A 20572-nucleotide genomic window follows, 5' to 3' on the forward strand; every position below is an offset into this window, starting at 1 on the left:
ATAGGTTAGATCGCACAAAGGATTGATCCCCTTACGCTTTTCCATGACAATTTATGAATTACCATATTACATGGGCATATGGAATAAGGAATTCGTAAGGTAGAACTCGGGATAATAAATAATGGGTTTGTATCATATGAGAGTGTATATGGATGCATGAACTTAGGATAATAAGGCCAATTAACTTTAGAATAAAAAAGACATTTTGGGAGCTCAACAAAATGAACTAGACACATGAAAGAACCAATGGGGACACCACTTTGGGAGAGAGAGGAGGATTTACTTAGAGATTACCCCAGCTCGCGAGATGAGGACATCTCGAATCTTTTAAGTGGGATTCTTTCCAAGACATGTAAACGATTCTCTTTTAATATGGGTAATATATGAGGTCAGATTTTAAGGAGGAGTCAATTTAAACGAGTAGATTTATCAGTGGATGGAAAGTCTCCCAACGGTTAAGCAGGTTAAGTGTTGTACTTATTATATCATATTAGAAATATCATGAAATTTATATAGACCAGCTAAGTAAAGACCTTTTCTTAAGAAAGAGAGTTTGAGTCTAAAAGATTTCTTGGATATTTTTTAGGCAAGAGAAAGTGTCTCGCCAAGAAAGCCTGGATAATGGCATTAAAGAAGTCCTTCATGGAGCCCGGTCGGAACCATTCAAAGGTGAACGAAGGAATTCGGGACAAGAAGTAGAGGCTTGGATAGAGTCCATGGACGAGTATTTCGATGTAGCTGAATACAATGAAAGAAGCAAGTTCGCCCTTTCCTTTTGAAAAATCGCGAGAAATGCTCGAATTAGTTGGAAGAACTATCTAGCCACTAGAACTAGAATCAGTTGTCATGGGATGCCATGAAGGTACATCTTCGTGATGAAAGGTTTTCTCCTCCAAGATTTCGAGAGGATAAAATGAATAAATTTTTGGAGCTAACCCAAGAAAGGAAGACCCTAGAAGAATACCACCAAACTTTTGTTTAACTTCTCCAATTTCCTCCAGAGATGGATGAGGTAACTCTCCTCCATCGATTCATTCGGAGACTTAATCTGCCTTTGAATAAGCTAGTCAAGAATTACCAAGCCATCCTTCATTTGAGAAGCCATAATTATGGCCAGAGACCATGATAAAGTTTTTTATATGGAAAGTGTCAAGAAGGACGCGAGTCCTTCCATGAATATTAGGAAGAGGTCCCCTAATTCAAGAGGAATGTCAAGCCCACCCTTGGGCTAAGAGGAATCGTGAGCTAGAGCAAAATCAAGGTCAAGAAACAGGGATAACAGGGTTAGAGAGCAGACAACATGGCCACATGAGAAAAGATTTCCCTAACTAACAAGGACCCTTCTCTTCCCAAATCATGCAAAGGGGAAACCCAATAGGATGGGCCTATAACTAACAAGATCCATTTGTTTTCAACTATTCAAGAGGAATGTCAAGCCCACCCTTGGGCTAAGAGGAATCATGAGCTAGAGCAAAATCAAGGTCAAGAAACAGGGATAACAGGGTTAGAGAGCAGACAACATGGCAACATGAGAAAAGATTTCCCTAACTAACAAGGACCCTTCTCGTCCCAAATCATGGAAAGGGGAAACCCAATAGGATGGGCCTATAACTAACAAGATCCATTTGTTTTCAACTATTTTGGGAAAATGTCTTAATGAATCACTGACGGGAAATAAGTAAAGAACCTGTTTTTATATGTTTCACAGTGTGGTAGGACCTAATTGGATAACAAAAATGATCAAGTGCGTGGGTGAATGGATGCACCATCCTATGGATGGGTGGACCCGATGAGTCAGATAACTTTCCAACATAATTATTATTTACGATCCGTAATAGAATAGCGCCAAAACAAGTTCGTCTTAGGAGACGAGCTAGTGGCCGTGACTCATAAAGAAAAGAGGAAAAAGGCGTTAGCTTCCATGAACCAAGTGTGAACTTGTTCCATCCAGGATCACACACATTGAGTGCCGTTTCATCGGAGGAATAGATTCCTTTTAGAATAATTACAAATTTCCCTTGCGAGATAGAGTTAGGTTCCTTCATTTTCTCGTATCCTTGTATTTCCAAGAGCTCGAGGTATCATCAATCAAAGACAAAGGAGACTTAGCTGCCTATCAAAAGGATCCCCTTGAGCCTGCTAGGGGCAGGACCTTACAAGTGGTAACAGAGCCGATCTTAGTTCCTAGGGTTTGTTATTTAAAGATTAACTATCAAGGGATCAAAACAAGTGATCGTTCATCGTATGAGGATGAATCGATCATCTCTGCTGGCCATAGAAGTGATTTGAATATCCTCACATGTTGAGACAATCATGCTGTGAAATTGTGTTTATATCTTGGGGGTACACATGCAAGATTTTTGTGCAATAAATTTGAGGAATAAGATGGGGAGGAAACCATTTTAGGAAAAACACAGGGTGATTTAATTAAGAAATTAGTGTGACTGAATCACTAGAACGATAGACCCATACTTTGTTTGGATAAATTTTTAGGATATATCTCATTAATTTGCATATTGTAAGCTATTAGGATCATAACTCCATTAAGGAGAGACCTATGTAAGGTACCAATACATGTTTGAATAGTTGACATGTGAATGCCATCACTAGATACTTTACACACTAGGACGGTCGTCCGGTTCCTGACCCCATCTTGGGATGTTACCAAAAGAAAGAAAAACAAACCCTCGTGTGTATTAATCTTGAGTGCCTTCAGATGTGGTGCTATGATAAGTATTTATAGTTTTGAACTTTTCATGGATGATAGCTTTATGGTAGATGGTAAGGGAAGATTAAATTTTGAATTGCTTTCTTGATGACACTTAGTCTTTTTTGAAATTTGTATGATTTTCTTTTTATCTTTATTATCCAACAAGAATAGGAGGCTCACTCAATGACCAAAAAAATATAGTAAAATAATAGTTGAACGAAAATCTGTAGTATTACCAAGGGAAACTCGAAAGTTTACCCTTTCATGATTTTATTGTGATGGAAATTCTAGATTACCATTCCTATGACCATGGATATAAGTAAAGTTAGTCAACTATCGTTGACAATAACAAATAATTATTACTTCAGCCTATTAGAGCAATCTAAGAAGTAGAGTATTACTCTTCTTATAATATACGAGGTCAGATTTTACGGAGGAGTCAATTTAAACGAGTAGATTTATCTCAGTGGTGTAAGATTCCTCCACAGCCCCTCAAGATGTCCAGTATCTTCCCTTGTAATCAATTCCCTCTTCAGAATAATAAAAGGTCTTGTTTCTACCTATTTTGGCTTAGAGAGAGAAAATTTTCTAGAGAGAGATTATTCAGATTTTAGATATTTTTGGATGGAAAAATATCTCTTCTTATTCAAATAAATTCCCCTGAAACAAAAGTTCAAAAAGATTTTCAGAAGGTGCATTAGAAATAAACTATAATCTGTTAAAAAGACCTTATCCTAAGAGTCCAGATTTTTTGAAAATTTTAAATTAAGCTTCTGAGGGGCCAATTAGATTCATCCAAATGTATGGAGGAGATAAGTTGAAATAAAGAAAATCCCCCCAAAAAATGAGTAAATACTCACATAAGATGAAGAGTGGACTAAGGACCAAAGGAAATATTAAAAAAATAAATTTTTGACACATCAAGAGTGGGGATACCCCCTCATGAAGGAGGCACCTATTTCACATGTGTGGTGGAGTTTTAAATTCTCAAATATTGAGATATTTCATCTCTCCTCTCTCCTAATTCAAGTCTAGTTCCAAAAAGTAAGCTAAACTGACCCAAAAATAGTCAAAAATTGACCAAACTGATGTGGAAAATTCTAGAATCAGTTTGCTTGGTTAGAAGCTCACTTTTTCCTAAAAATAGAAGCCTCTCCCTTTGTAGAAGCTTAATAGTGTTTTATGTACTGTTACTCTACAAAAACAGTGAATTTATTGATAATTCATTAGTTTTTGACCTTTCCCTCTTCAAAAGAATTGGTGGCCACTCTTGTTGCAAACAAAAGTAGATCCCTCAAACCATCAAGCCAAAGGAAAGCTCACAGAAATTCAAGTAAGCTAGAAATCCTACTTTTTCTTTTTAATGGTTTTTTAATTTTTGTTTTCTTTAAAATGAAAAAAATGATGTTATGCCTTGTTGGAAAGGCTTTCCCCCTCTCTTCATTCTTAAATTCAACCTTTATTTATCCTAGATAAGTAATCAAATTGTTAGAATTAAACTTTTCATATTGTTTCTCTTTTAAAAGTGTAAGTTGATAAGTTTAGAATGCTTTAAACCATTTGGAATAATTTTTAAGTAACTTGAGGATAGAAAAAATTGAAAAATGGTTAGCCATACAAATGAGGTTATGGTAAACTTTTCTTAAATTTTGTGAAATAAGTTTTATCTTTTATTATTCAAAAAGAGTAATCCCCACCATTTGTGCATTCTAAAAGTGTTATTTTCTTTCTATGCATAGAAAGATGCATATTGGTTATTTTTTAATTATAAAAGAGTGATTTTCATTAGATTTAAATTCTATGCATAGAAAGGTGCATATTGGTTATTTTTTATTATAAAAGAGTGATTTCCATTAGATTTAAATTCTATGCATAAAAAGATGCATATTGGTTATCTTTTATTAAAAAAGAGTGATTTTCATTAGATTTAAATTCTATGCATACAAAGATGCATATTGGTTATTTTTTTATTATAAAAGAGTGATTTTCATTAGATTTGAATTCTATGCATAAAAAGATGCATATTGGATATTTTTTTTATATAAAAGTCCGATTTTCATTAGAATTAAATTCTATGCATAGAAAGATGCTTACTGGAAATAACTTTTTTTATTATAAAAGTAATACTTTCATCAATATTGATTCTTATGCATAAAATGATGCACAAAAGATTTTTTTTATAATTATAAAAGTGTTATTTTCACCAATATTGGTTTTTATGCATAAAAGAATTTTTTTATTATTAAAGTGTTACTTTCATCAATATTGATTTTTATGCATAAAAGAAAATTTTTTATTATAAAAGTGTTACTTTCACCATATTGATTTTTATGCATAAAAGAAATTTTTTTATTATAAAAGTTTTACTTTCACCAATATTGATTTTTATGCATAAAAGAATTTTTTTAATTATAAAAGTGTTACTTTCATCAATATTGATTTTTATGCATAATATGATTTTTTTAATTATAAATTATTACTTTCACCAATATTGATTTTTATGCATAAAAGAATTTTTTTAATTATAAAAGTGTTACTTTCATCAATATTGATTTTTATGCATAAAAGAATTTTTTTAATTATAAAAGTGTTACTTTCGCTAATATTGATTTTTATGCATAAAATGATGCATAAAAGATTTTCTTTATTATAAAAGTGTTACTTTCATCAAAATTGTTTTTTTTACATAAATAGATGCATAAAAGGATTTTCTTTTATATAAAAGTATTATTTCCATAGAAGTTGGATTTTATGCATAAATAGATGCATACATAATTTTTATATCAAAATAAGAGTTCTCTTTAATCCTATGTTTAAATCCCATGAATATTTCTGTGAGAAAATTCTACCGCTTCATATTCTCTAGGATGGTAATGAGAAAATTCAAAAAAACTATCGAAGTCGGAATTTTAGATAAATGATTAATTTATTCCTCATAGGAATTCATGATTAGTTTAAATTCAGTTAAGCAAAATACTCAATGAATAAAATTCAATAAAGTAGTATTTGAAATATTACCCTTCCAGAAAGTTAGTTCAGGGAGAACCTTTCCAGACTTAAACCCTAAATCAGACTATGACCAAGACTTAATCTCCTTCGTCAATTTCAAGAAAAGACGATGTGACTAGTTTAGGAAAATTTCACTCAAATCACCCACATAATCTGAAATCAAGTTAAGACCCTTGATTCTGATCTGAGAATCAAGGTTATAGAATTCACGAAATTCTGTTGGAATTTTAGACCTGTGATCTAGAAGTATTGGGATACGGATTTAAGATATACCCATTGTATTCAAAAGAAAATCAAAACTGAAAACTTGCATAGAAACCCTGTTTTCTTAAAGGACTGTCTTACGCCATAATGCTGGAGGGAGCATTTGGTATATGTGTTTTTGTAAGGAAAATTCGGTTGTAACAGCTGGCAAAGAGTGTTCAAAGGACGGCTCACGTGGCAAAAACCTGCCTAGCCTGGGTATGGTGAAAAATGGTGTGCTTCCGGTATGATGGGCGAGGGCCGACGAAGCGGTCCTCTCTGAGTGAAGTGCCAGGACACCTAAGGAGGATCCTGGAGGATTCTCACCATGCAATGCACGGGCTCGCGGTGCTTAGGACACCCATGCGTATGTCGTGGAAGATATATATATGTATGATGGCGAGAAAATTATTGTAATCTGTTACTGGATCTTGTTGCTGACTTGCTAGTCTTAACGGAGAGTCTAGAGTGATATTGTTTTGTGAGAAACAAGGATTGAATGGAAATTTTGAGTTATGACATCTGTAACCAATAATTGTTTATCAATGGATTGTTTTTAAAAGTTAAAGTTTAAAGAGGAGTGTGTGCGTATCTGTCTTCTAAAGCAAAAGTTAAGAAAGGTATTCAATTATGGGTGGGTGAGTACTTGTCTGGTTCTACTAATTCCAGTGGTTGGGCGGTGGCTAACCCATGGGCCGGATGGGGTTCTGCTGGAATCAGTATAGTTTTAATAATAAAATTGATTAATAGGAGTACGCTTAGAACTCTAGTAGTTAAATAAAAGCTTGAAGAATTCTCTAATGAATAGATCAACGGCTATGCCTGATTCAATCAGGAAAAAAGCATTGATCCCTTCATGTTAAGTCTGTAATAGTTTCTCTTCTATCTGGTTTATTCAGATGAAGGTTAGTTCAGTATCTTGACCTTGTTAGAAAAATTCGTTTAAGAAAATAAATGGTGGAATCGTCCCCATTTTCCAGGCATGGGAAATTTTCTCGGTTTCGGTTTTCAGAATGACCACCAGCTTAGTCTCGTGCCGGACATTAAGGGCAAGGCCCCGAGTGAGAAACCCTGCCCCACGCAAGAGGAAGCTACTTCCGCTGCTACCATCCGTAGAGGGGGCATTTGGGATCTCATAGTTGGTATTAGAGCGCTGTTGTAAATTTACGTAACAGCAACAAGAATTGCTTAAAATTTTAAAGTAAATCTGAGAAATAATGTTTTCACTTGTTAATATTATGTTGAATGAACTTTAAAAATTAAAAACTCATAAATTGAATTGGAAATCTGTAGATGGATACCCCTAATCTATCTGGCATTCCTGAACTCTCCCAGAGTCAGGATATGATAGACTTTGCATTCGAGCACCTCATCAACTCTGCTGCTACAACCCGAGTAAGCAGAGTGAGACTCGCACGTCATTTTGAGAGTCTTTACTTTCCTGATCCTATTGAGCGACGTCGGTATATGTGGTTCTTTGGAGGATGATGTATTAATGTCAGTACTAGTCAACGTCAGAGGCTCATGCAAAATATTTCCTTAGCCATGATTCTGATAAGGCTAGGGCTTGTTCAACATGTTCAACTCTTTGATCATTCACCCAGGAACTTCAGAATTTCATGCTGAGTTTTTAGGCTTCTTAGTAGCCGCTTTATCCCTAGAAGTAGAATTACAACACCTCTTTCTGTAATGAATCGTATGTACCATGGTATGTCTCCTTCGCAGTTTCGCTTCTTTATGCGTACGCGATTGAGGCAATGATTTTGGGAGCCGTAATGCTCTATGTATATGTCGAAAACTTTTGATCATAAACGATGTTTTGCAAAAAAAATTCCAAATTGTTTTCATGATTGTGAATATGGTTAATAAAATTATCAGAGTAAATCTTGTTTCATGAAGTATGATGAAATAATTATCTGTTTAAAGAATAAATCGTAAAAATTAAATAATCATAAATCTTTTGTCAAAGTTAAGTTGACGAAAATCTCGTTTTGTCATAATCATGAGGCGCGCAGCCCGTGCTGCAAGGCAACTGGATCCTTTAACCGATGACGAAGAGTTAGATTCGGATGTTCGAAAAGCCCTGCACAGATCCCAGCTGGTCCCTTCAAGGGTGAAGGAAAGCAGTTAGGTGAAGAAGTGGAGAAGTCGATTGAGGCTATGGAACAATACTTTGATGTAACTGGCTACAATGAGAGAAGCAAGATGGCTCTCGCCAGGTTAAAGATTGTGGAAACGGCCAGGGTCGCTTGGAGGAATCAGTGCAAGACTAACCGTCTCGACCGAAATACCCAGACTTGGACCGATCTTAAAGCTTACCTCAAGAAGAGGTTTTGTCGTCCGGGCTTCCTTGAAACTAAAATGAATGAGTTCTTGGAACTAAAGCAAGATAGCCGGACAATTGAAGAGTACCATCAAGCTTTTGCCCTTCTCCTCAAATATTCCCCGCAATTGGATAAAGAGTAGCTGATAGGTGGCTAGATTCATTCGAGGAATGAACGAGCCATTGGTGGACACCTTAGTGGAATGCCAAACCTGTCTCAATGGCCGAAGCTGTAAGAATGGCAAAGGACTTTGCCAAAGCCTTTGTATTTAAGGTCCCACACCGAAGCTGCACTCTCTAACTTTAAAAGATTCCAAACCCTGGGAAGTACTTCAAACTTTCCTCAGGTAGCAAGGCCCAACTCAGAATCAGGATACTGGGAGATTCAGAAGTGAAGGACATGAAGGACTGTTCAGATAATTCGGTCTAATGGACCATTATTGTGATAAGGGTTTGAATGTTATGATCTGAGTGAATTGTTATCTAATGATGAGTTTTATATAAGGGATCTTTATCCTAGGATTCTGTTGGGTTCTCCAGACTATAAGGAATCCCAGAATCAGTTGGATCTTAAGGAAATGAATTGTCCTCTAATGTTGCGAGATGAGGATATCTCGCTTTTTTTAAGTGGGGTAGGATATAAGATTCCTCCCTCCGCCGACTTTTAAGGTGTGCAGGTGTAAGAACCTCCCCTTCTGATCTTACAATTATTCCCCTCTCTGAAATAAAAGAAAGATCTTTAACCCTGTTTTGGCCTAGAGAGAGAAAATATTCTAGAGAGAGGTTATTCAATTTTTAGATATTTTTGGATGAAAAAATATTTCTTCTTATTAAAATAAATTCCCCGAAACAGAAGTTCAAAAAGATTTTCAGAAGGTGCATTAGAAATCAATCATAATCTGTTCAAAAGGCCTTATCCTAAGGGTCCAGATTTTCAAAAAAATTTAGATTAAGGTTCTGAGAGGCCAATTAGATTAATCCAAATGTAGATAAATTGAAGAAATAAAGAATATCCCCCAAAAATGAGTAAATACTCACATAAGATGAAGAGTTGACTAAGGACAAGGATATTAGTTAAAAAAGAAGAGATATTTAGAGAAATGATGCATTTTTGACACCTCAGTGTGGGGAATTCCCCTAATGAAGGAGGCGCCTATTTCACATGTGTGGTTGAGTTTTAAACTAAAAAATAATGAGATATTTTCATCTCTCCTCTCTCCTGCTTTAACTAGATCCAAAAAGTAAGCTAAACTGACCTAAAAATGGTCAAAAATTGACCAAACTGATCTGGAAAATTCTAGAATCATTTTGCTTGGTTAGAGCCTCACTTTTTTCTATAAATGAAGCCTCCCCCTTTGTAAATGGATAATAGTGTTTTATGCACTGTTACTCTAGATACGTCTCCCTAGAGTAAAAAATTGTGAATTTATTAATAATTCATTAGTTTTTGACCATTCCCTCTTCTAAAGAATTGGTGGCCACTCTTGTTGCAAACAAGAGTAGATCCCTCAAACCATCAAGCCAAAGGAAAGCTCCCAAAAATTCATGTAAGTTAGAAATCCTACTTTTTCTTATTCCTTTTAATGGTTTTCTAATTTTTATTTTGTTTTAAAATGTAAAATGATGCTATGCCTTGCTGGAAAGGCTTTCCTCCTCTCTTCTTCTTAAATTCAGCCTTTCTTTATCCTAGATAAGTAATCTAATTGTTGGAATTAAACTTTTCATATTGTTTCTCTTTTAAAAGTGAAATTTGATTAGTTTAGAATGCTTTAAACCATTTGGGAAAAAATTTTAGAATAGGAAAAATTGAAAAATGGTCAGCCATACAAAGGAGGTTATGGTAAAATTTTCTTAAATTTTGTGAAATAAGTTTTATCAATTACTACTTTACTGAATTTCATTCATTGAGTATTTCACTTAACTGAATTCAAAACTAAACACGTATTCCTATGAGGATAAATCTAATCATTTATCTAAAATTCCGACTTCGATAGATCTTCTGAATTTTCTCATTACCATCCTAAAGAATATGAAACAATAGAATTTTCTTTCACAGAGTATTTACTTATTCATTTACCAATATTCATGGGATTTAAATAATGATTAAGGAGAACTCTCATTTTGATATAAAAAAATTATGTATGCATCTATTTATGCATAAAATCCAACTTCTATGGAAATAACACTTTCTATAATAAAAATATTTCTACTATGCATTTTTCTATGCCTAGAATGAAAATAACACTTTTAGAATACACAAACGGTGGGGATTACTCTTTTTGAATAATGAAAGATAAAACTTATTTCATAAAATTTAAATTTTTTTTGCCATAACCTCCTTTGTATGGCAGACCATTTTTCAAATTTTCCTAACCTTAAATTACTTAAAACTTATCCCCAAATAGTTTAAAGCATTCTAAACTAATCAAATTTCACTTTTAAAAGAGAAACAATATGCAAAGTTTAATTCCAACAATTAGATCACTTATCTAGGATAAAGAAAGGCTGAATTTAAGAATGAAGAGAGGGGGAAAGCCTTTCCAACAAGGCATAGCATCAATTTATCATTTTAAAGATAACAAAAATTACAAAACCATTAAAAGAATAAAGAAAAAGTAGGATTTCTAACTTACATGAATTTCTGGGAGCTTTCCTTTGGTTTGATGGTTTGAGGGATCTACTCTTGTTTGCAACAAGAGTGGCCCAATTCTTTAGAAGAGGGAATGGTCCAAAACTAATGAGTTATTAATAAATTCACAGTTTTTGGCTCTAGCGAGTAGTAGAGTAACAGTGCATAAAACACTATTAAGCTTCAACAAAGGGGGAGGCTTCTGTTTATAGGAAAAAGTGAGCTTCTAACCAAGCAAACTGATTCTAGAATTTTCCAGATCAGTTTGGTCAATTTTTGACCATTTTTGGGTCAGTTTAGCTTACTTTTTTGGAACTAGACTTGAATTAGGAGAGAGGAGAGATGAAATATCTCAATTTTTGAGAATTTAAAACTCCACCACACATGTGAAATAGGCGCCTCCTTCATGAGGGGGAATCCCCACTCTCAGGTGTCAAAAATTCATTTTTTTAGTATTTCCTTTGGTCCTTAGTCCACTCTTCATCTTATATGAGTATTTACTCATTTTTGGGGGGGCTTTCTTTATTTCTTCTATTTATCTCCTCCACACATTTGGATGAATCCGATTGGCCCCTTAAAACCTTAATTTAAAATTTTTAAAAAATTTGGACCCCTAGGATAAGGCCTTTTGAACAGATTATAATTGATTTCTAATGCACCTTCTGAAAATCTTTTTGAACTCCTGTTTCGGGGAAATTTATTTTAATAAGAAGAGATATTTTTCCATTAAAAATATCTAAAATCTGAATAACCTCTCTCTAGAATATTTTCTCTCTCTAAGCCAAAATAGGTAGAAACAAGATCTTTTATATTTCTGAAGAGGGATTTGATTACAGGGGAAGATACTGGACATCTTGAGAGGCTGGGGAGGAATCTTTTATATTTCTGAAGAGGGATTTGATTACAGGGGAAGATACTAGACATCTTGAGAGGCTGGGGAGGAATCTTACATTCTCTCCCACTTGAAAAACGCGAGATGTCCTCATTGCGCAAACTGGGGGTAATCTCGTAATAGTTCAGCTTCTTTCTCCGAGGTGGCATCTTAAAAAGGATAGAACTTCCATTTGACCAATAATTCTCTCAGAATTCTATTCCTGAGAACCTTTTCTCGAATATCAAGGATTTCTTCAGGTTGGAGTTCCATCTATCCTTGGGTTGAAGAAGTTAAGATTTCATCATCAAGCACATGATTTGGGCTTGGTATATACTTTCTAATAAGAAGGCTGACAACATGAAATACATTATGTACTTTGAGATGAGGAGGCAGAAGAAGCTCGTAGGCTAAATCATCTACTTTCTTTGTAATTAGATATGGTCCACAATATCTGGGGGATAACTTCTTGTACTTCCCAAGAGATAGAGAACTTCTTTTGGGGCATACTCGAATGAAGACCATATCTGCTTCTTCGAATTTTCTGTCTGTCCTCTTCTTATGATCTTCTCACTTGCTTCAATAATCAAAGGATTTGACACTACAGTAATTGCAAGCAAGGAGGCTTTTCTGCTGAGGGCATTTGCTACCACATTTTCTTTGCTTGGGCGGTACTTGATTTCAAAATCAAATTCCTGCAGGGTCTGTATCCACCTTCTTTGGCGCATGTTGAGATCCTTCTGAGTGAAGATCCACTTTAAGCTGTGATGATCTGTCATCAAAGTGAATCTTTGACCCAGTAGATAATGTCTCCACAACTTCAGGGCATATACTACTGAAAGTAGTTCCAGGTCATGGACAACATAATTCCTCTCATGCGTTCTGAGTTTTTGAGATTCATAGGCCACTGCATGACCTTCCTGCATGAGTGCACCTCCGCCGCCGAGGGCAAAACCACTGGCATCAGTTTTACTACCTCAAAGGGTAGAGAGAAATCTGGCAGCTTTAGAATGGGATTGGTTACCAAGGCAGTCTTCAGCTTATCAAAAGCACTCTAGCACCTGGTAGACCATTGAAACGGGATATTCTTCTTGAGAAGATTAGTCAGGGGGGAAGCTATGAGAGCATACTTTGGTATAAAAATCCTATACCAACCAGTCAATCCCAAGAATCCTCTGACTTTAGTTCAGGCCAATCTATGAATGCTTGGACTTTAGCGGAATCTAGAGAAATTCCATCTTTGGATACCAGAAAGCCCAAGTATTCAACATGGTCGGCAAAGAAAGTGCATTTACTCTTTTTTTCAAAGAGTTGGTGCTTCCTTAGAATCTCAAGAACTTTCCTGACATGAGCTTCATGGTCAGTTGCATTCTTTGAGTAAATCAAAATATCATCAAAGAAAACAAGAACAAAATCATCCAAGTATTCTCTGAGAACGTCTTGCATTAATCGATTGAATGTAGCTCGGGCATTTGTCAATCCAAACGGCTTGAAAGTGAATTCATAATTCCCATACCGAGTATTGATGGTGGCTGTCTTCGGGATATCTTGCTCATTAATCTTGATCTCATAATACCCTGATTTGAGATCTATCTTTGTGAAGATCTGGGCTCCACTTAGCCTGTCCAAAAGCTCATCAATTCTGGGGATAGGATACTTATTCTTAACTGTCAGCTGATTGAGACCTCTGTAGTCCACACAGAGTCTTAGCGTTCCATCTTTCTTTTTCTGAAAGAGAACTGGCGCACCCCAAGGTAAAACACTGGGTCTTACAAACCCTTGTTCTAACAGCTGTCTAAGCTGTTCCTTGAGTTTGATGGCTTCAAGAACTAGCATTTTTTACATGCGTAGGGCTACTGGCTGAGCTCCGGGGGTCAATTCTATCACATGATCTACTTCCCGAATTGGAGGCATCTCTGATAATTCTGCTGGGAATAAATCATCATATTCATTTAACCATTTAGGTCCTTTAGCTTTTAACTTTGTGTCTACTGGATTCATTTTGACAACATAAATGAGGTGCTTCTTTCTAAGTCCTTTTAGTAGCTTAGAAGCCTTTACTAACTGCAGACTTGGGGATCCTGAGATTCCGGTTCCTTGAACTTTATTTCCGTGAAGGTCACGGAAGGAAATGGTTCCATTATGACAGTGAATGTCAACTTGATTTTTATGGAGCCAATCCATTCCAAGGATCCCGTCAAAAACTCCCAAAGGTATAGCTCTGAACTAACAGTCAGTTAAATTCCCATCTAGATTGAACTAAATACGATCTGTCTCAAGGTGAGTGAAAACAATCTTCCCACTTGCCAATTCAACTTGCATAGGTTTCCCTGATTTCTAATCTAAGACTAGCTTACGCAAGCATCGAGGGAAAATGAAAGAATGAGTACTGCTTGAATCAATCAAAAGCTTAAAAGGCTTACCCTGATACTCAGCTGGAGTATGGATGACGGAGAATTGACGGTTTGGCCCTTGGTTTTCAATTGCTGCATAAATTTGTCCTCTTTCTTCTTCCACTACTTCTACTATTGTGACTGCTCTAGCTGCAGCAGTAGTCCGAGGTGAAACTCTTTCTCTTTGGTTGCCCTAGTTCTGGGAAGAAAATTTAAGGCTAGAGGCAAATGGTGGATGAGCTCGAGTTCTCCTGGGATTGCCCTAATTTTGAGGAGATGGGCCCTGATTTTGACTGACAGGAAGGGGCTGGTCTCTGCACTCTCGATCCTTGACTTCCTTGTCCCCTTGACATGGCAGGAGTCGGGCAGTCTTTCAGTTGGTGACCAAATCCCTGGCATCCAAAACACCGATTCTCACTTCTAAGCTCATCCCTCTGAATCCTTGAAAGAGGTGGGGCTCCTGAGAAATTGTTTTGTGGGAAGGGTCTTCCTTCACTTCTGAATCTCCCAGTATCCTGATTCTGAATTGAGCCTTGCTGCCTCTTTGTGGGGGAGGAAAGTTTGAAGTACTTCCCGGGGTTTGGAATCTTTTAAAGTTAGAGGGTGCAGGCTTTGGCGGGACCTTAACAACAAAGGCTTTGGCAAAGTCTTTTGCCATTCTCACTGCTTCGGCCATTGAGACAGGTTTGGCATTCTTTACTAAGGTGTCCAATGGCTCGTTCATTCCTCGAATGAATCTGGCCATCAGCTGCTCTTCATTCAATTGTGGAAAATATTTGAGGAGAAATGCAAAGGGCTGATGGTACTCTTCAATTGTCCGGCTATCCTGCTTTAGTTTCAAGAACTCATTCATTTTAGTTTCAAGGAATCCCGGAGGACAAAACCTCTTTTTGAGGTAAGCGTTAAGATTGGTCCAGGTCTGGGTATTTCGGTCGAGACGGTTAGTCTCGCAGTGATTCCTCCAAGTGACCCTGGTTGTTTCCACAATCTTTAACCTGGTGAGAGCCATCTTTCTTCTCTCATTATAGCCAGTTACATCAAAGTATTCCTCCATTGCCTCAATCCACTTTTCCACTACTTCACCTAACTGATCCCCTTCACCCTTGAAGGGACCAGGTTGGGATCTGTGCAGGGCTTTTCGAACATCCGGATCTAACTCTTCGTCATCAGTTAGAGGTTCCGGTTGCCTTGCATGGGCCGCGCATCTCGTGACTCTGATAAAACGAGATTTTCGTCAACTTAACTTTGACAACAGATTTATGATTATTTATTTTTTACGATTTATTCTTTAAACAGATAATTATTTCATCATACATCATAAAACAATATTTACTCTGATAATTTTAATAACCATATTCACAATCATGAAAACAATATGGATTTTTTTTTCAAAACATCGCTTATTATCAAAAGTTTTCGATATATACATAGAGCATCACGGCTCCCAAAATCACTATGGATGTATGTTGTGAGATCCCACTGCCCCCTCCGCGCACCGGATTCTCGAATGCTGGCAGAGTAGCGGAAGCAGCTCCCTCTTGTGCGGGCCAGGGTTTCCCACCCGGGGCCTCACCCTCGAATGTCCGGGCACGAGACTAAGCTGGTGGTCATTCCGAAAACCAAAATCGGGAAAATTTTCCATGCCCAGAAAATGGGGACGGTTCCACCATTTTGAATTTCTTAACAAATTTTTCTAACGAGGTCAAGATACTGAACTAACCTTCATCTCAATAAACCAGATAGAAGGGAAACTATTACAGACTTAACTTGAAGGAATCAACGCTTTTTTCCTAATTGAATTAGGCACAACCGTTGATCTATTCATTTGAGAAGTCTTCAGGTTATTTTTTAACTATTCGAGTTCTAAGCGTATTCCTATTGGTCAATTTTATTATTAAAACTCTACTGATTCCAGCCTCCCCATTTGGCCCATGGGTTAGCCACCACCCAACCATTGGAACTGGTAGAACTAGACAAGTACTCACCCACCTATAATTGAATGCCTTTCTTAACTTTTGCTTTCAAATACAGATACGCACACACTCCTCTTAAACTTTAATTTATAAAACAATCCATTAACAAACAATTATTGGTTACCGATGTCATAACTCAAAATTTTCATTCAATCCTTGATTCTCACAAAACAGTATCACTCTAAACTCTCCGTTGAGACCAGTAGGTCAGCCAACGAGATCCAGTAATAGATTACAATAATTTTCTCGTCACATCATACATATATATATCTTCCATGACATACGCATGGGTGTCCTAAGCACCACGAGCCCGTGCATCACCTGGTCAAGACCCTCCAGGATCCTCCTTAGGTGTCCTGGCACTTCACTCAGGGACCGCTTTGTCGGCCCTCACCCATCGTACCGGAAGCACACCATTTTACACCATACCCAGGCTGGTCAAGACCTGGGCAGGTTTTTGCCTCGTGAGCCGTCCTTTGAACACTCCCCGCCAGCTGTTGCAACCGAACTTCCCTTAGAAAACACATATACCAAATGCTTCCTCCAGCATTCTAGCGTAAGACAGTCCTTTAAGAAAACAAGGTTTCCATGCAAGTTTTCAGTTTTGATTTTCTTTTGAATACAATGAGTAGATCTTAATTCCATATCCCAAGACTTTAAGATCATAGGTCTGGATTCCCAAGCAGAATTCCTCAAATTCTGTAATCTTGATCCTCATATCAAAATCAAAGGTCTCAACTTAAATTCAGATTCGGTTGGTGATTTGAGTGTAGATTACTGAACTGGTCACAATGTCTTTTCTTGAAACTGATGAAGGAGTTACGTCTTGGTCATAGTCTAATTCAGGGTTTGAGTCTGGAAAGGTTCTCCCTAAACTATCTTTCTCGAAGGGTAATATTTCAATTACTACTTTACTGAATTTCATTCATTGAGTATTTTGCTTAGTTGAATTCAAAACTAAACACGTATTCCTATGAGGATAAATTTAATCATTTATCTAAAATTTTGACTTCGATAGATCTTCTGAATTTTCTCATTACCATCCTAGAGAATATGAAATAGTAGAATTTTCCTTCACAGAGTATTTACTTATTCATTTACCAATATTCATGGGATTTAAACAATGATTAAAGAGAACTTTTATTTTGATAAAAAAAATTTATGTATGCATCTTTTTATGCATAAAATCCAACTTCTATGGAAATAACACTTTTTAACTAAAAATATTTCTACTATGCATTTTTCTATGCCTAGAATGAAAATAACACTTTTAGAATACACAAACGGTGGGGATTACTCTTTTTGAATAATAAAAGATAAAACTTATTTCACAAAATTTAAGAAAATTTTGCCATAACCTCCTTTTGTGTAATAAATTTGAGGAATAAGATTGGGGAGGAAACCATTTTAGGAAAAACATAGGGTGATCTAATTAAGAAATTAGTGTGAGTGAATGACTAGAACGATAGGCCCATACTTTGCTTGGATACATTTTAAGGATATATCTCATTAATTTGCATATTGTAAGTTATTAGGATCATAACTCCATTAAGGAGGGACCTATGTAAGGTACCAATACATGTTTGAATAGTTGACGTGTGAATGCCATCACTAGATACTTTACACTAGGACAGTCGTCCAGTTTTGACCCCATCTCGGACAAACGTGTGTAAGATTCCTCCCCCAACCCCTTTTTGATGTCTAGTATCTTCCCCTGTAATCAATTCCCTCTTCAGAAATATAAGAGATCTTGTCTCTGCCTGTTTTGGCATAGAGAGAGAAATTATTCTAGAGAAAGAATATTTAGATTTTGAATATTTTTGGATAGAAAAATATCTCATCTTATTAAAATGAATTCCCTTGAAACAGAAATTCAGAAAGAACTTTCCAATGTGCAATTGGAATTAATTGGAAATGGGTATAAAGGACCTTAGCCTAAGGGTCTAGATTTTCAGAAATTCTTGGATTATGGTCCAATTAAGGTTCTTATGAGCCAATAAGATCAATCCATGTGTGTGGAGGAGATAAATCCAATTTTGTAAAAGAAGATACCCAAAAATGAGTAAATGCTCACATAAGGTGAAGAGTTGAAAATGTACAAGGTTTATTAGTAAAAAACTATGAGCAATATTAAAAATATGAGATATTTTGGGTATAATGATTTCATTTCGACACATATATAAGGAAGGGGAGTCCCTTCAATTCTCACATAAGGTGAAGAGTTGAATATGTACAAGGTTTATTAATAAGAAACTATGAGCAATATTAAAAATATGATATATTTTGAATATAATGATTCCATTCTTGACACATATGTAAGGAAGGGGAGGCCTTCAATGAGGCGCCTACTTCACATGGGCAAATGGAGTTTTTTATCATAAAAAATTGAGATATTTCATCTCTCCTCTCTCCTCTCTCCTCATTCAAGTCTAGTTCCAAAAAGTTAGCTTAACTGACTTGAACAGATTATAATTGATTTCTAATGCACCTTCTGAAAATCTTTTTCAACTTCTGTTTCGGGAGAATTTATTTTAATAAGAAGAGAAATTTTTCCATCCAAAAATATCTAAAAATTAAAAAACCTCTCTCTAGAACATTTTCTCTCTCTAGGCCAAAATAGGGTAAAACAAGATCTTTCTTTTATTTCAGAGAGGGGAATAATTATAAGATCAGAACAGGAGGTTCTTACACATACACACCTCAAAAGTCGGAGGGAGGAATCTTACATCCTACCCCACTTAAAAACTGCGAGATGTCCTCGTCTCGCAACATTAGAGGACAATTTATTTCCTTAAGATCCAACTGATTCTGGGATTCCTTATAGTCTGGAGAACCTAACAGAATCCTGGGATAAAGATCCCTTATATAAAACTCATCATTAGATAACAATTCACTCAGATCATAACATTCAAACCCTTATCACAATAATGGTCCATTAGACCAAATTTTCTATCTGAACAGTCCTTCATGGAAATTTTCAATTTTATAGATTTTTTATTTGACACCCCTTAGCTTGATCCACTGGGTTAAGTGTTAACAGTAGCAATCTGCCAGCATAATCCACTAATCTCATAGTAATTTGCTGAAGTCATTAACGTCATTCCAGCTAACAAATATCATCACAGGGACTCGTCCCATTCATCCTCATTGCGGTTTTGCTTAGTTTAATACATTTCAATCAAAATTCAGGAATCATTATTTTTCAATCAGAATCCAATTCAGCTCATCTCAACCAGAATTTTAAAATCATATCAACCACATTCGAATTCATCATCTGGACAGCATTTTAGCTTATAATTTCAAGATCTTAGATTTACTCATATATATTGCCAGTAAAAAGAGCTGCAGTTATACCCTCGGTATATATGGGTAGTCACGGTCCTTAGAACCATAAGGTAAATACCATCATGTCTAGGCCTCAAGCAAGTCAGGGATTCCATACAATTGCAGTACTTCCATCTGGAGATCGAATTACCAATTTACGAATTTCAGTTTGAATATCAATTTGTATGAATTTTATCACACAATTACAACCCTTTACTGCTTCTTCATAAATTTTTGACATTTTTGGCTTCTCGGTTGATCCTCATTAGCCAATTTGCTCTGATACCACCTGTAAGATCCCTGACCACCCCACCGCGCAATGAATTTGGGGGTGCTAGCAACGGAAGTAGCACTTCTTGCATGGGGCAAGGTCCCACACTGGGGGCCTCGCCCACGGATATCTAGACAAGAGACTAATCCATCGGTTCTTCCAACTCTGAAAAACTTCCCTTGCCTGGAAAGCACGGGCGATTCCTCCAAGATAACTTTTCTCTAACGTAGTCAAAAGCCTGAACTAACTCTACTGATCTGACCGAACAACCCGTAAGTCCCATAGTCAGATCAGGGAAAAGATTGTACTTGGATCATAGAGACCGACGCTTTTTTCCTCATTGAGAGGCACAGCCGTTGATTCTTTTCCATATAACAACTTTTATCCAGGATTTACCTCATCTATCATACTATACAGAAATTGAATCTCGATTTACGGATCCATCAGTCCAGAGCCTAACCCCATCCCATGGGTTAGCCAACCGCCCAACCACTATAGTGATGGGATCCAATTAGAAATTTGGTTAGGTTTTGTCCCGGGTACCACACGAAAAAGAGTTCCCAGGTCCCCTAGCCGGATATTCATGCAAACATAAAACTAGTCACACCACTTACACACCCAATATGAACTTGCCTTTTTCATAGATTCAACAATCTTTAAAACAATCATTTAATGAAACCATAGTGTTAGTGATCATAATCCTCTAATTATCTAATTGAATCCTAATTTCCAATTCATTCCTACATCGGTGTACCTATGGCATCATTGGCAACAACCAGAACACTCACCACTTGTTCACTCAGGGGCCTTTTCAATAGTTCCTAGC

Source organism: Cibotium barometz, chromosome 54, assembly GCF_041138505.1.
Source record: "Cibotium barometz isolate CiBa-2024 chromosome 54, ASM4113850v1, whole genome shotgun sequence".
NCBI classification, from domain to species: Eukaryota; Viridiplantae; Streptophyta; class Polypodiopsida; order Cyatheales; family Cibotiaceae; genus Cibotium; species Cibotium barometz.